This window comes from Muscardinus avellanarius, assembly GCF_963383645.1.
Source record: "Muscardinus avellanarius genome assembly, chromosome: 3".
In the NCBI taxonomy this organism is placed as follows: domain Eukaryota; kingdom Metazoa; phylum Chordata; class Mammalia; order Rodentia; family Gliridae; genus Muscardinus; species Muscardinus avellanarius.
Window position 1 is genome coordinate 17235951 of NC_137788.1, and position 14304 is coordinate 17250254.

A 14304-nucleotide genomic window follows, 5' to 3' on the forward strand; every position below is an offset into this window, starting at 1 on the left:
ATTGTAAGTTAGTGCTAGACATGAACAAAATTGAAGCTATCCCAACAGACTAAATTGAACCTCGTAGAGAAATGCAGTCTCTTACCAACTTAAAAACAAGGTTTACCTTGTTCCTGGCCATAGATTGTCCCTTTCCTCCCTTGTTGTTTGTGAGGCCTTTTGGTGGGTGTTGGGCCAGATTACTGCGTTTCTCCCCTCTGAGGGCGTGTGGTTTGAGGTGGACTGAGCTTTAGGCCTCACTGGTTAGACAGGTAGCTGTTGCTTTTGTGGGCAGTTTGGTGGTGCATTAGTGTTCGACTGTAGTTTGGTGGTGATGATGCATTAGTGTTTGACGGGTAGTCTTACTTCCTGTGTCATGTGTGGCTCAGTTGTAAATTGATACGGTCACATGAAAGTCTCAGGCAGGAACTGGACACTGCCAGTTGGATTTAGAAATAATTCAGTGCCTTTTTATTTTTTTTTGCAGTACTGATGATTGAACCCAGGGGCATTCTACTTCCAAGCTACACCCCCAGCCCTATTGTTTTTAGTCTTTTTAATTTTGAAACAGGGCCTCACAGAGTTTGCAAAGGGCCTTACTAAGTAGCTGAGGCTGTCTGTGAACCACAAGCATGTGCCACCACGTCTGGCTCCCTCCCTCCCAGAGCGCTGTCTCACCCCCTCCCCTCCCCTCCCCTCCCCTCCCCTCCCCTCCTCTTTCTTTCTTTCTTTCTTTCTTTCTTTCTTTCTTTCTGTACTGGGGATGAAACCTAGGAGTATTCCACCTCTGAGCTATACCCTAGCCCTATTTTTTTATTCCTTATTTTGAAACAGGGTCTCACTCAGTTGCGTAGGGGCTCACTAAGTAGTGAGACTGTCTGTGAACTGCAATCCTCCTGTCTCAGTCTCCCAAATGCTGGGATTACAAGTGTGCACCACGCCCAGCTCAGTTTGGGTTTAGAAATATTTAGTGCCTTTTTTTTTTTTTTTTTTTTTGCAGTACTGATGGTTGAACCTAGGGGTGTTCTACCTCTGAGCTACACCTCCACCCCTATTTTTTTTTTTTTTTTAGTCTTTTTAATTTTGAAACAGGGTCTCATTGAGTTGCAAAAGGGCCTTACTAAGTAGCTAAGGCTGTCTGCGAACCACAAGCATGTGCCACCATGCCTCGCTCCTTCCTTCCTTCCTTCCTGCAATTCTCCTTTCTCAGTCTCCCAAGTACTGGGATTGCAAGTGTGCACCACCATGCCCGGCTGTACTCAGTGCTACTGGGATTACAAGTGTGCACCACCATGCCCGGCTGTACTCAGTGCTACTGGGATTACAAGTGTGCACCACCATGCCCGGCTGTACTCAGTGCTACTGGGATTACAAGTGTGCACCACCATGCCCGGCTGTACTCAGTGCTACTGGGATTACAAGTGTGCACCACCATGCCCGGCTGTACTCAGTGCTACTGGGATTACAAGTGTGCACCACCATGTCCGGCTATATTCAGTGCTTTTGAACCATGAGCCTTGACTGAAAATTATCTTAATTCTCTGGCTTGAGCTTCAGAGCACAGCCTTATGGATGTGGAAAAGCGTGTGCCAGACCATGGTGATTCTTCTTTTAAACAATTTGTTAATTTTGACTCTGGCCCTTTGCACTGTTTTCCCCAGTGAACTAACCCTAGAGCTTCTCCACCCAGTGGAGAATTTAAGTTTAAATTTTAGCTATTAAATCCAGAGTGCACTTTACCTAAATGTGGGCACCATTTCCTTACGGGGTCTTGATGAGGGTAGAAAGTAATAGAGGCTGAGTTGGTGCCATGGTGGACTGGGGAGACTACTGAATTATTCAGGAGACCCATCCCGGGAATTCATAGGCAATCAGCACTTAAATTCCCAGGTAATATCTGAGGCAGACAATTACCTAGAGCCTTTACTACATGATCTCGAAAAGTCTGTGCATGTTTCTAGCCTACATTATTAGGAATAGTGGTAATATCTATATCTCCAGGGTGTGAAGACTAAAAAGATCATATATGTGAAAGTTTTTGTAAACACAAAAGTGCTATGCAAAATATTAGCAGTTCCCAGATTAGCATTGCAATGGTCAGAGTTTAGGTCATGTGTGAAGTACTGATGCCATTGTGATGTGAGCTTGGTGTGTGTAAGAGGTTTGTGTTCAGTCTGCTCTAGGAGTATAGATTTTGTGCTGTGCGTGCGTGCGTGCGTGCGTGCGTGTGTGTGTGTGTGTGTGTGTGTGTGTGTTACTGAGGATTGAACCCAGTGGCATTCTATCTTCTAGCTACACCTCTAGCCTGATTTTTCTTATTTGAAGACAGGGTCTTGCTAGGTTGATGTGAGCCTCACTACTTGCTGAAGCTATCCTTAAACCTGCGATCCTCCTGTCTCAGCCTCTCAAGTACATCCACGCCCAGCTCAGATTTAGTACTTTTGATAACTAGGATATCACAATTCAAGGCAGTTAACTTCTCCTTAAGAATCTCAGAGCTAGTGCTTCTCTCACTACTTAATTTCATAAAAATATATCACACACATTGTTTCTAAAGAGCTCTAGAAGCTTCCCCTTTGAAATTGTTTATCTTTTTGGGACCTGTGGGTGTCAGGGAAGTAAGAAACTTCTGAAGAATAGGCCAGCTGTGTGGTTCCCCCAGTCCCAGGTCCCATTTGGCTGTCTCAGGTTGGCCAAATATCTGAGGATCCTGCTGGAAGAGATAAGAAATGTCCAGAGACATTACTACATTAAGGACTACAGATACCACAAATGCTTTTGTGTTAAGACAATACAGTGTATTTGTTTAGTATAAAGAGGCCCTATATTAGCAACCCGGATCAGGATGGTTTTATTAAGAATGAAAGGTGGGAGGGGGTGTTACTGAACATTCCAGGAGAAATCATAGTCCTAGTCAGTTGTGTGTGTGTAATATATATATATATATATATATATATATATATATATATATATATATATAGAGAGAGAGAGAGAGAGAGAGAGATGTGTGTGTGTGTGTGTACATGAAAATAAATCAGGAAAGGCTTCTTGGATATGGTGACATTTTAGGGCTCGTGATGATAGCTCAGTGGTAGAGTGCTTGCCTAAGCATGCCCCAGACTCTGAGTTTGATCTCTAGCACCCCCCCGCTCCGACAAATGAAAGGTGACCCTTTTGTTACACCTTTAAAAGTGTGTCTAATTTGGACATGCAGAAGTCTGTGGTGTGGTGTCCGGTGGGCAGATGTGGAGCCCTGGGTGGAGGGGGAATGTGAACACAGATGGGCCTGTTTGGGGAGGGTCTGGGAGCCCCGCTCCACTGCAGCATGAGGAGCAGGCAGTGGAAAGAACTCCGTGAACAAGTGAGTGCGTGAAAGAAGGAGCAGCGTTTGCACCCCTGGAGGGCTTTGCCCGACCACTGAGGGTCGGAAGAGAGATGGAACATCCTTTCTGGTGAAATAGTAGATATGTATATGGAGAAATCACCAAGTGTGCATCACTTAAGACAGATCTGAGATTGATAGAGTAGGTATCTTCATAATACTATAGAGAAGGTCTCTGAGACACCACAGTTTTCTGTCTCAAGCCAGAATGAGGATGCAAATCTTTCTGATTTTGGAACCCAAGGTTTGACTTTCTTGTGGGGAAATAAAATGTAAGTGACCGATTATAAAGTTGGATGAGCATCTCATGATGACCAGAGCAAGCAGAGCACTAGAAAAGCTTCACGTACAAGAGGTTAGTTGGGTGGTGGTGTTTTGGAAAAGGGCCTTTATAGTCAGTTGTGGCATCAGAGAGTAATGTTCTTTTCCCCTTATAGAGTTTTAAAGGGTCTCGAGATACTGTAGTTCATTGTGACATTTGATCTTTTTAAAAAACCAAAACATCTGTTTACTTTGTGCTTCTGAGCTCTTGTGTGAGTTACTGCATCCATTCCTCATAGCAACCCCTAGTTTTCAGATCAGGAAACCGAGGTATGTTATAATTAGTTGAGTAACTTGTCCAAGCCTCAGGGGTAAGTGAGAGAAATGGGTTTGAATTTGGGTAACCTGTCACAGAGCCTATGTCCTGCTGCCCTTGTTTGTATGATAGCAGCCTGTGAGTTGGCTCGGGGCCTCTGCTGCCTGATGGTCAGGGGCTCCAGATAGTTTGGAGTTAGGTAGTAAACTCACAAACATGAATTGACTGACTCTCAGTATAATGTCCCTGTAAGACAGGTAGGTATCCTGTGTCAGATGGCAAAATTGAAGCCAGACAACTTGATGTAGCGGTGCTGTGCAGAGTGCATGCAGTGGCTTGGGAATTGTGATTGGCCCTGCCACTAACTTGATCTCAGTTCAAGGCAGGTAACCGTTAGAGCGTGCATTCTCTGTGAGATGGAAATAGCTGTGCTTTGAGAGCTGTGGCAGGTGTAGGTAAGTGGAATGAAGTGTAGCTGTTGAAGCTTCTATCATCATTTTTGGCTCACAGCAGACCAGAGCCAGAGAACCCTGCTGACTTTTGGGTCCTAGGCTGCTAGGTGAGTGAGGGGCCCCCAGCCTGTTGCCAGGAGTGGGTAGGGACTCAGGGAGTGAGAGTCTGTCCTCCCGTCCTCTGTTCTATCTCTAATCAGTTCTGATGGGCAGGAAATGTGTCCAGAGCTTTAGACCACTAGGGAGCTCTGATGCCAGCTTCTTGGCCCTTTGTGAACTTCACAAGATGTGTCCTTGTGAGGGAAGCATTTTGGACTTGATTCTGAAGTCTTCCCCCAAAGGACGGTTCTTTACCCATTTTCACTACTCAAGGACCTCACCGGGCAGTGGGTGTAGAGTAAGGGAAGTTGCATGTAGAGGTTGGACAGATACCTGTGAGTTCCTTGTTGGCCTCAGGTGAGGATGACTACATGAACCGCAGGATGCTGAATTTGTGGCGATGATCTCTGCTGCTATGAAACTTCATCTTAGATAGCAGTTTGTTCCAAGACTACTTTTCCTTAGCTGCCTGTGGACCCTGAACCTGGTAAATACAATGTGACTAGTTGAGCTCTGTTTCTGCTGTTGATGCATTATGTTGGATGTTATCTTCATTTCTTCTGTGATAGTAATAACACTACTGGACAAAGCTCCGTATAGTGACCTGGACACCCAGGTTCTAGTTGGCATATCAGTTTCCTTGGCAAGTTGCTGTACCTCTTTGGGTCTCAGTTTCCCCAATTTTCTGTTCTGTTTTGGTTTGTGTCTTTTTAGTTATAGACCTCAGTTTTTTTAAACAAAATCTTATGAAAACCCTGCCAGAGAAACAGAAGGTAGAAGGAACAGCTGCTATGGTTGATGGAGGCCCAATAGGTCTGCTCCCCACCTTGTTCCAAACAGCATACATTGTGTGCACCCCTAGAAGCGTGCAGCACTTCTAAGGCCACCAAGAGATCAACTCCACAGCCTGCCTCTCTGTCACACTCGTGTGTGTGTGTGTGTGGGGGGGGCACTGGGGATTGAACCCAAATGCATTTTAGCTCTGAGCTAAACCCCCAGCCCTATTTTATTTTTATTTGGAAACAGACCTCGCTAAGTTGTTGAAATTGGCTTCGAGCCCGCGATCCTCCTGTCTCAGTCTCCCAAGTACCGAGATTATAAGCGTGTACCATTACACCTGGCTTCCCCAGCCTCTTACAGCTCTATAAATTATGGCCAGCTCTTGATAGGTAGTTAATTAAATCTGTACAACCTGGGTACTAAATACACAAGAAGGTTATTTTGTTTTTAGGAGTTTTGTTTTTTATCATTACCCACTTACGGTTCAGTTTTGATGAATTTAATTTTTTTTGGTGCTGAAGATTAAACTCAGCACTTCACACATGGCTAGGCTAAGCACACCCTACTACTGAGCTGCACCCCTAGTCTTGAGCTTAGATTCATTTGAGAGGTTCAGAGTTTGGTTCATTGCTTTATAAAGTGTTGCTGCAGTGTTCACTAAAGGCTGACTTGGGTTTTACTTGGAGACGAAATATGGCATCTTATTAGTGGCAGAGATGGTATTTTTCCTATCTTATGAAAACTTCCTTCTGGGAATACTAGTAGGATCCAAGCAAAAATATAGTTCAGTTTTAAAATAGGTAGCACTTTTGCTATTATTTGTGTTTCAGGAATAATTCTAGTGCCAGTTCTGAGTAGAACTTTTTAATTTTAAAGAAAAACAGCAGCACATATACTTCAGAATAGAGGGACTTAAAATTCGAACCTGCTCTGCTAGTAACTATGTTTGGGCAAGTAACTATAGCTTTTGAGTCTTGACTTACAGATCTGTAAAATTAAGTCAGGAGTACCTGCTAGTGCTTTGCAGAGTGGCCGTGAAGATTAGAGTTTGACCTTCCTTCCTCCTTCTCCCCTGAATACTCATTCACACAAAAGGATAGACCGAGCTTTGGCTGAGAGAATTCTCATAGAGAAACATCTCTTTGATAATGTTAGTGGGTGTAAAATCATTGATCAGCCACCTACCATGGTTTGCCCTGATGTAGGAGCTCTTTCAGTGTCTGAGGCTGGTCTGTATTTTGTCCATTTGGCAGGAGGCTCTCTAGAGTAGCATTGGCGACATGGGCTCTAGAGCCAACCGCCCAGGTTGCGCACCAGCGCGTGTGCTTTGATGCTTTTCTTGTTAGGTGTCCTGTGAGGATTCAACAACTTCATGTGCTAGGTGCTTGGAATGTTGGCTACTGCTGTTCGCTGTTGTGTGACTGCCTTGAGGGGAGCTGCTTAGAGATTTGTTAAGGGGGGGGCATTGCTGGGGATTGAGCCCTGGGACATTCTACCTCTGAGCTTTTATTTTTATTTTGAAACAAGATATACTAGATTAGCCGGGCGTGGTGGTGCACGCTTGTAATCCCCACGTTTGGGAGGCTGAGGCAGGAGGATCGCACAGGTTCGAAGCCAGCCTCAGCTACCTAGTGAGGCTTTCAGCAACTTAGTGAGACCCTGTTTCCAAATAATATATAAAAAAGGTCTGAGAGTATAGCCCGGAGGTAGAAAGCCTCTGGGTTCCACCCCCAGTACCACAAATAAATACATACATACATACATACATACATACATACATACATACATACTAGATTGATGAAAGTCTTAACTCCTTGCTGAGACTGTCTTCAAGTGCAATTCTATTGTCTCAGCCTCCCAAGTATTAAGATTACAAATGTGTGCCCTCATGCCCAGCTTGGTGACCAGCTTGCTTAGAGGTTTTGGGACTTTAAAGGTGCTCCAGTGGCAGATGCATGTGATTTGAGCACTTCTTGGAGAGACAGCAGTTCAGGTGGGAGGAAATGTAGTTTGAACATCTACCGCCCCGCCCCACTAGCCTGGCTTGCTTGCTTGCTTTCTCTCTCTCTCTCTCTTTCTCTCTTTCTTTCTTCTTTTTGTGGTACTGGGGATGGAACCCAGGGGCATTCTACCTTTGAGCTACACCCCCAACCTTATTTTTTATTTTTTATTTGGAAACAGGGTCTCACTGAGTTGCAAAGGGCCTCACTGAGTAGCTGAGGTTGTTAAAATGTATTTAATTTTTTCAAAGAAGAAAAATGGAGCCAGGAGGATCGAGGAGGTTAGCAGACAGCCTCAGCTACTTAGTGAGGCCCTCTGCAACTTACCTGTCTCAGCCTCCCAAATGCTGGGATTACACGTGTGTGCCACCACGCCCAGCTTCCAGCAGCATTTCTGATGAGCCTTAAGTGGGTAAGACCTAGCTAGTGCTGAGACATGCTGGCACCCATTTCCCTGTTTCCTCCCTGAAAATAACAACCCCAATTTTTCACTTGTAATTTCACTCCTTTCAGTTGTCCCCATAATCTCTGAGACAGGCCGACCCAGGGGTGTGGGCTTTGGAAAGGAAAACAATTTACTTAGGCATACACGGCTATTAGGTGACTAAACTCCAAGCCTCTGTATTTAGTCCTATGTTCTGGTTCTACTTTGCTTTGATGGTGGGGTCCTAGATGAGTATTATTATGGGGTAACCCAGAGTTAGCCAGTGATCTTGGAGTCACGACTGGGTGGGGTAGCGGTGACCAGTGACTTTCTAGCTTGTGGGGCTCTCAGAGGAGCTAATGATGCTGGGCCTGGGGCCAGCGGTAGGTCTCACTCTCCTTTGGAAAGCATGTTAGTAATAAGAAGAAGCAAAGTGTGGCTTGCCCCTTGGAAGTGGCTAGGCGGGACTTTGGGAATACCTCTGGCTGATTATCAGAAGAGGGATATACTTCCTTTCTCATATTTAGTCACTGCTTATAGTGATTTCTGTGTTTTCCACTTTGTTAGAAACATTCTCCGTGGTACCCCATGGTGGTGTCCCTCGTACAGGCCCAAGTGCATCGAGTAGTTTCTACCCCTGCACATCACCGACTTACTGTAGTTCCTTCGTTTGTCCGTTTTTTCATTTATTTCACGATACTCACTGTCTCCTGTGAGCAGGGTGACCAGGACACAATTCCTTCACTTGTGGAGGTGGGACAGATACACGGGTGACATACACAGTGGGTCAGAGGTCGAGTTGAATGTTGTGGCGCTATCAAAGGAGGGGCTCTGGTCCATCAGTTCTGACTACTTAGACGTCTGGGGCCTTAGAATGGATGTTCTTGGAAGCCTTCAAAGGCCATTAAGGAGAATCGTTTCTTCTTGAAATCTGGCTTTTATATGTATAAAACTGCATTTTAAAGGGCCAGAATACTGTCACATTATGTTTTTTCCCCTCTTGATTTTTTTTGGGGGGCGCGGGTATGGAGATGGAACCCAGGGGCATTCGACCTCTGAGCTACACCCCCTGCCCTATTTTTTATTCTTTATTTTGAAACAGGGTCTCACTAAGTAGCTGAGGCTGTCTGTGAACCGTGATCCTCTGGTCTCAGCCTCCCGAATGCTGGGATTACAAGTGTGTGTCACCACGCCCAGCTTCCAGTCTTGATTTTTAATTGTCTTGAGAATATTATAGTCTTAGAAATATTTAAAGTCTATTTTTTTTTTTACGGAGTACTAGAGGTTGAACCCAGAGGCATTCTATCTGAGCTGTAGCCATCAGCCCTATATTTCTATTTTTTTGTTTTTGAAACAGGGTCCTTACTAGATTGCTTAGGCACCTTGCTAAGTTGCTGAGGCTGGCCTTAAATCTCTGACCCCTCCTGTCATAGCTTCTCACATACTAGGTTCATAGGTGTGTGCTGCCGTGCCTGGCAGGAGTTTTTTTTCCTCTCAAATCCCCATCCCCCACCCCCATTTTGGTACTGAGTATTGAACCTATAGGCATTCTACCTCTAAGCTAAACCTCCTGCCCTGTTTTATTTTTATTTTGAAACAAGGTCTCACTAAGTTGCAGAGGGCCTCACTAAATTGCTGAGGCTGGCCTTAAACCTGTGATCCTCCTATCTCAGCCTCCCAGATACTGGGATTACAAGTGTGTGCTACTATGCTCAGCTTTTTTTCTTTTTCTTTTTCTTTCTTTTTTTAAGTAAACGAAGGCAGCAGATTCCTGTTCAGTGCTGTAGAAAGAGGAATTGTGAGTGCACAGTTGAGACAGGTTTGGCGTTGTGATGCAGCAGAGATTTTGGCAGGTGCTCAGTCTGACTCCCAACAGTGTATTTTTATTTTTTATTTTGAAACAGGGTCTTGGCAAGTTGTTGAGTGGCCTCAAATCTGCAATTCTCCTTTCTCAGCCTTCCAAGTACTGGGATTACAGGTGTGCGCTGCTATGACCAGCCCAACAGTGTATTTCTACTTTCTAGTTACAGGTGTTTTTTGTACTCATTAACATATGTTGTTAATTTTTTTTTTTTTTGGTGGTACTGGGGTTCCTGGAAGCCCTTCTACCTCCGGGCTACACTCCCAGACCTATTTTTATATTTTTATTTGGAAACAGGGTCTCCTAAGCCAGCGCGTGCGGCTGGCTTCGAACCTGCGCGATCCTCCTGTCTCTGCCTCCCAAGCGCGGGGATTACAAGCGTGCGCCACCACGCCCGGCTATGTTGTTAATTTTTAAATAAGTCAGTCTTAACGACCACAGAATTTAGTGAAAGGTTTTGTACACCTTGAAGAGATCCAGAGTTAGCCTGTAATCCCAGGATCTGGGAGGCTGAGATAGGAGGATCACGGGTTCAAGGCCAGCCTCAGCAACTTAGAGAGGCTGTGAGCAACTTAGGCCATGTTTCAAAATAATAGAGCTGGGGCCGGGCGTGGTGGCACACGCTTGTAATCCCCGCACTTGGGAGGCTGAGACAGAAGGATTGCACAGGTTTGAAGCCAGCCTCAGGTACCTAGTGAGGCTCTTAGCAACTTAGTGAGACCCTGTTTCCAAATAAAGTATAGAATAAGTCTGGGAGTATAGCCCGGAGGTAGAAAAGGCCCTGAGTTCACTTGCAGTATCACCCAAAAAAAAAAAAAAAATAGAGTTGGGGGTATATCTCAGAGGTAGAATACCCCTGGGTTCAGTTCTTAGTACCACAACCCAAAGAGGGGGAAAAATAAATCCAAGATTATTGTCAATCCCTTATTTTACAAAGGGAGAAGGGAAGCTACTTGTTCAGAATCGCACAAACCTTTTTTTTTTTTTTTTTTTTTTGATACTGGGGTTCCTGGAAGCCCTTCTACCTCTGGGCTACACTCCCAGACTTATTTTATATTTTGAAACAGGGTCTCTTAAGCCAGCGCGGCTAGCTTGGAACCTGCGTGGTCCAGAGACAGCGGGAAGGGCCTTTGGAAGTCAGTCCCATCCTCTTATTTTAGTGGGAAGCGTGTAAGAGCTTCATCGAGATAGCATCCGTGTGCCATGCAGTTCACTTATTCAGAGTTTGCAGGATAGTGCTTTTTTGTTTATTTAGAGCTATGAAGTGATCATCACAGTGAACTGTAGAACATTTTTTCTTTTTACAGTTCTGAGGTGCTTTACCACCGAGCTATACCCCCAGTCCTTTGTGTGGTTTTTTTTTTTTTTTTTTTTGGTGGTACTGGGGATGGAACCCAGGGACATTCTACCTTGAAGCTACACCTCCAGCCCTATTTTTTTATTCTTTCTTTTGAAACAGGGTCTTACTGAGTTGCAAAGGGCCTCACTAAGTAGCTGAGGCTGGCTGTGAACCTCTGGTCCTCCTGTTTTAGCCTCACAAGTACTGGGATTACAAGCATGCAGCACCAGCCCCCGCTTGTATTTTGTTTTGTTTTATTTTGTTTGTTTGTTTTTGGTGGAACTGGGGGTGGAACCCAGGAGCTTTCTACCTCCGGGCTATACTCCCAGCCCTATTTTATATTTTATTTGGAAACAGGGTCTCACTAAGTTGCTGAGAGCCTCACTAAGTAGCTGAGGCTGGCTTCGAACCTGTGCGATCCTCCTGTCTCAGCCTCCCAAGTGTGGGGATTACAAGCGTGTGCCACCACGTCCGGCTTGGCTTGTATTTTTTAAGACAGGATCTTGCTAACTTGTATAGCCTGGCTTTGAACTGTGATCCTCCTGCCTCAGCTTCCTGAGGGATTACACACATGTGCTACCACTCTTGGCTTTAAAGCCTTTTCTTTACCTCAGAAAGAAACCTGTACTTACTAGTTATCTCTCCCCCCAAAAAAGCCCTCTACCCCATCTCTCCAGTTCTCATCCACCTCTGTCAGCCACTAATCTGCCTTTTGTTACTATAAATTTGCCTGTTGGTATTTTATGTAAATGGAATCCTGTAACACGTAGTCTTTTGTGTGTGACTTCTTTCACTCATATGTCTCCTGTGCCGTCACTTCATTCCTGTTAATTGCTCATAGCATTTCATTGTATGGATGCACCGTGTTTTGCTTATTATTGGTCTGTCACTCGGTGGATGGATACTTGAGTTGTCTTGACCTCCTGGCTCTCAGACCTAATAATGTTCCTCTCAGTTCTCAGGTGGAGTTGAGTGTGATGGTTTTTATATCACGTGCTGTGATCTGGAAGAGGCCATGGGGCCATCTGCTTGCTAAGGCTGGTAACCAGCTATGGGAGCATGTAGGGATTATGGAAGACCTGGAATCGCCTTGAGTTTTAGGGCCTGCCTCTTCGGTAGGAGTGATAGCAGTGGTACAAGACTGGACTTTGGCTTCTCCTTTTCTACTGACTGTGGCCTGGGTGAAGTGACTCTAAGCTTAGTTTTCCCATTTGAGACATGGAATTGGGCCAGACGTCGTAGTCCACACGCCTGTAATACTAAATACTTGGGAGGCTGAGACGGGATCGCAGGTGTGAGGACAGGCTCAGCAAGTAGTGAGAAAAAATAGGGCAGGGGGAGTTGACACACATACATGCTTGCACACACACACGCACACGCATGCGACAGAAAAAATGGAGTGAGTGCTTACCTTTCTGTGTGTGAAAACTAGCAGTCATGCAGATCAAGTGCCCAGCAGTGTGCTTGGCTGGCTGTTAATCTTCATTACGAAGATACTTTGGGACCTCAGGGAATGGCCTTGAGGTGAACCTGTAGTGAACCAGAGGAGCCGCTAGATGGCAGAGAAATAGCAAGAAAAGCCCAGCCAGTTTTCCCGGGAGTTAGCAGGGTCACTTGAGTTCTTGTGTTTCTTGTCGCCCCTGAAAGAGTGCAGACTCAGAATTACTGGGGACAGAGCCCACTGTGCTTCCTGTACTGAGGCCTCTGCTCCATCTCTGAGAACCTGCTGTCCTCCCAAACCAGCAGTACTGCTTCCTGTGTCTACTTAAATGTCGACAGTTCTCTAGATCCCAGTCTGGTTGATTCTCATGAAATTGCCTACCTTTCAGGTTACCTTCAACCAAGGTCAGTCTTCAGTCTCCTTCCCTTTTTTTTTTGTACCAGAAATTGAACCCAGGGGTGTTTTACCTCTGAGCTATACCCCAGTCCTTTTTAGTTTTTATTTTGGAACAGGGTCTTCCTAAATTGCTGAGGCTGGCCTCAAACCTGCGATCCTTTGGTCTCAGCCTCCTAATTATGAGACCTAGTTTCAGTCTCTTTTTTAATTTTGGTCAAACCTACGGCCTAGTATATGCTGTACCACTGAGCTACGTTCCCAGCCCTTTTTATTTCATTGTGAGATAAGGTCTCGTTAAGTTTTCCAGGCTGGCCTCAGTTTTCCTTAAGTTTTCCTCTTACCTCAGCCGCCTGAGTATAATTTAAAGATTGAGTCATGATCAAACCTTGACACAGACTGTCTTGAGGGAGCTTACAGACTAGGACATTGTTGTGGACGGATACGCTCAGTTCCTATGAACTTCATCAAGTTTGAGCTCTTGGAGTAGCGAAGCTGTTGGTATATTTTGGGGCTGTAGAGAAGTTTGGATTGTTCGTGATGTGTGCAAGCAGAACGCTCCTCTTCAGCGCATGCATCGGGGCATGAAGCTGAACGGCCTCCATGATCGTAGGCAGTAATGAGCGGCGAGGGCCAGATGGGGGGAAGGGAATGTTCAGCCTTTTCTTGTTCAGGAAGCCTTCCTAGGGCTTGGTTTTTCTCAGCTTCCTTTTGTTCCAGAGAGCGTAGTTTTGTATCTGATAGAGTGGACGCTTCCCAGTGTGCAAAGGCCTGTGAGTGGAGAACGGAGAACGTAGGGAGTTAGGGGCAGAGCGGCAGGCTCCGGGGCTGGAAGAAGCTGGGGAAGAACTCGAGGCCCTGAAGTGACTGGGGAGGGAAGCTGAACTCTTAGTCCTGAGCCTCTGCTGCCAGGCGACAGGATGAAGCTGAGACAGGCAGGTGAGCGGACCCCAGCCGTGCTGGGGCGCAGCCCTCGGGAGCCGCTCGCTCTGGGCTTGCGCTATCAGCTTTGCTTACTTAACCGGTGTTGGAGCTCTCCTTGTACCCAGCATGGTATTGAGCACAGAGTTCAGACGTTTGAAGAGAAGAAAGGCGGGGACAAGGGGGCATCAGAATATAAAAGAAACCAACAGGCAAAAGGCACACATGGGTCATGATTCCATCTATTTATAAGGCAGTCATAAAATCGTTCTTGATCATCTTCATAAAGACCCGTGAGGCCAGCAGAACAGGTATGTATTTCATATATATCTTTTTTGGGGAAATGGAGATTGAGCCTGGAGGCATCCTACTGCCAAGCTATACCCCCAGCCCCATTTTATTTCTTATTTGGAAACGGTCTCACTAGGTTCCTGAGAGCCTTGCTAAGCTGCTGAGGCTGATGTTGAACCTGTGACCCTCCTGTCTCAGCACCGCCACGCCTGGCTTTGTTGTATATTTTAAAAATGAGAAAACTGGCTTAGAGTCGAGCTGCAGGATTCTACGAGTTGAAGCAGAGTCTTGGTTCCGAGTCCAGTGTTCCCTCTACTTTCGTACTTTGTAATCGGTGGGTTCTGAAGTTAAGGCTAGGACCAGCT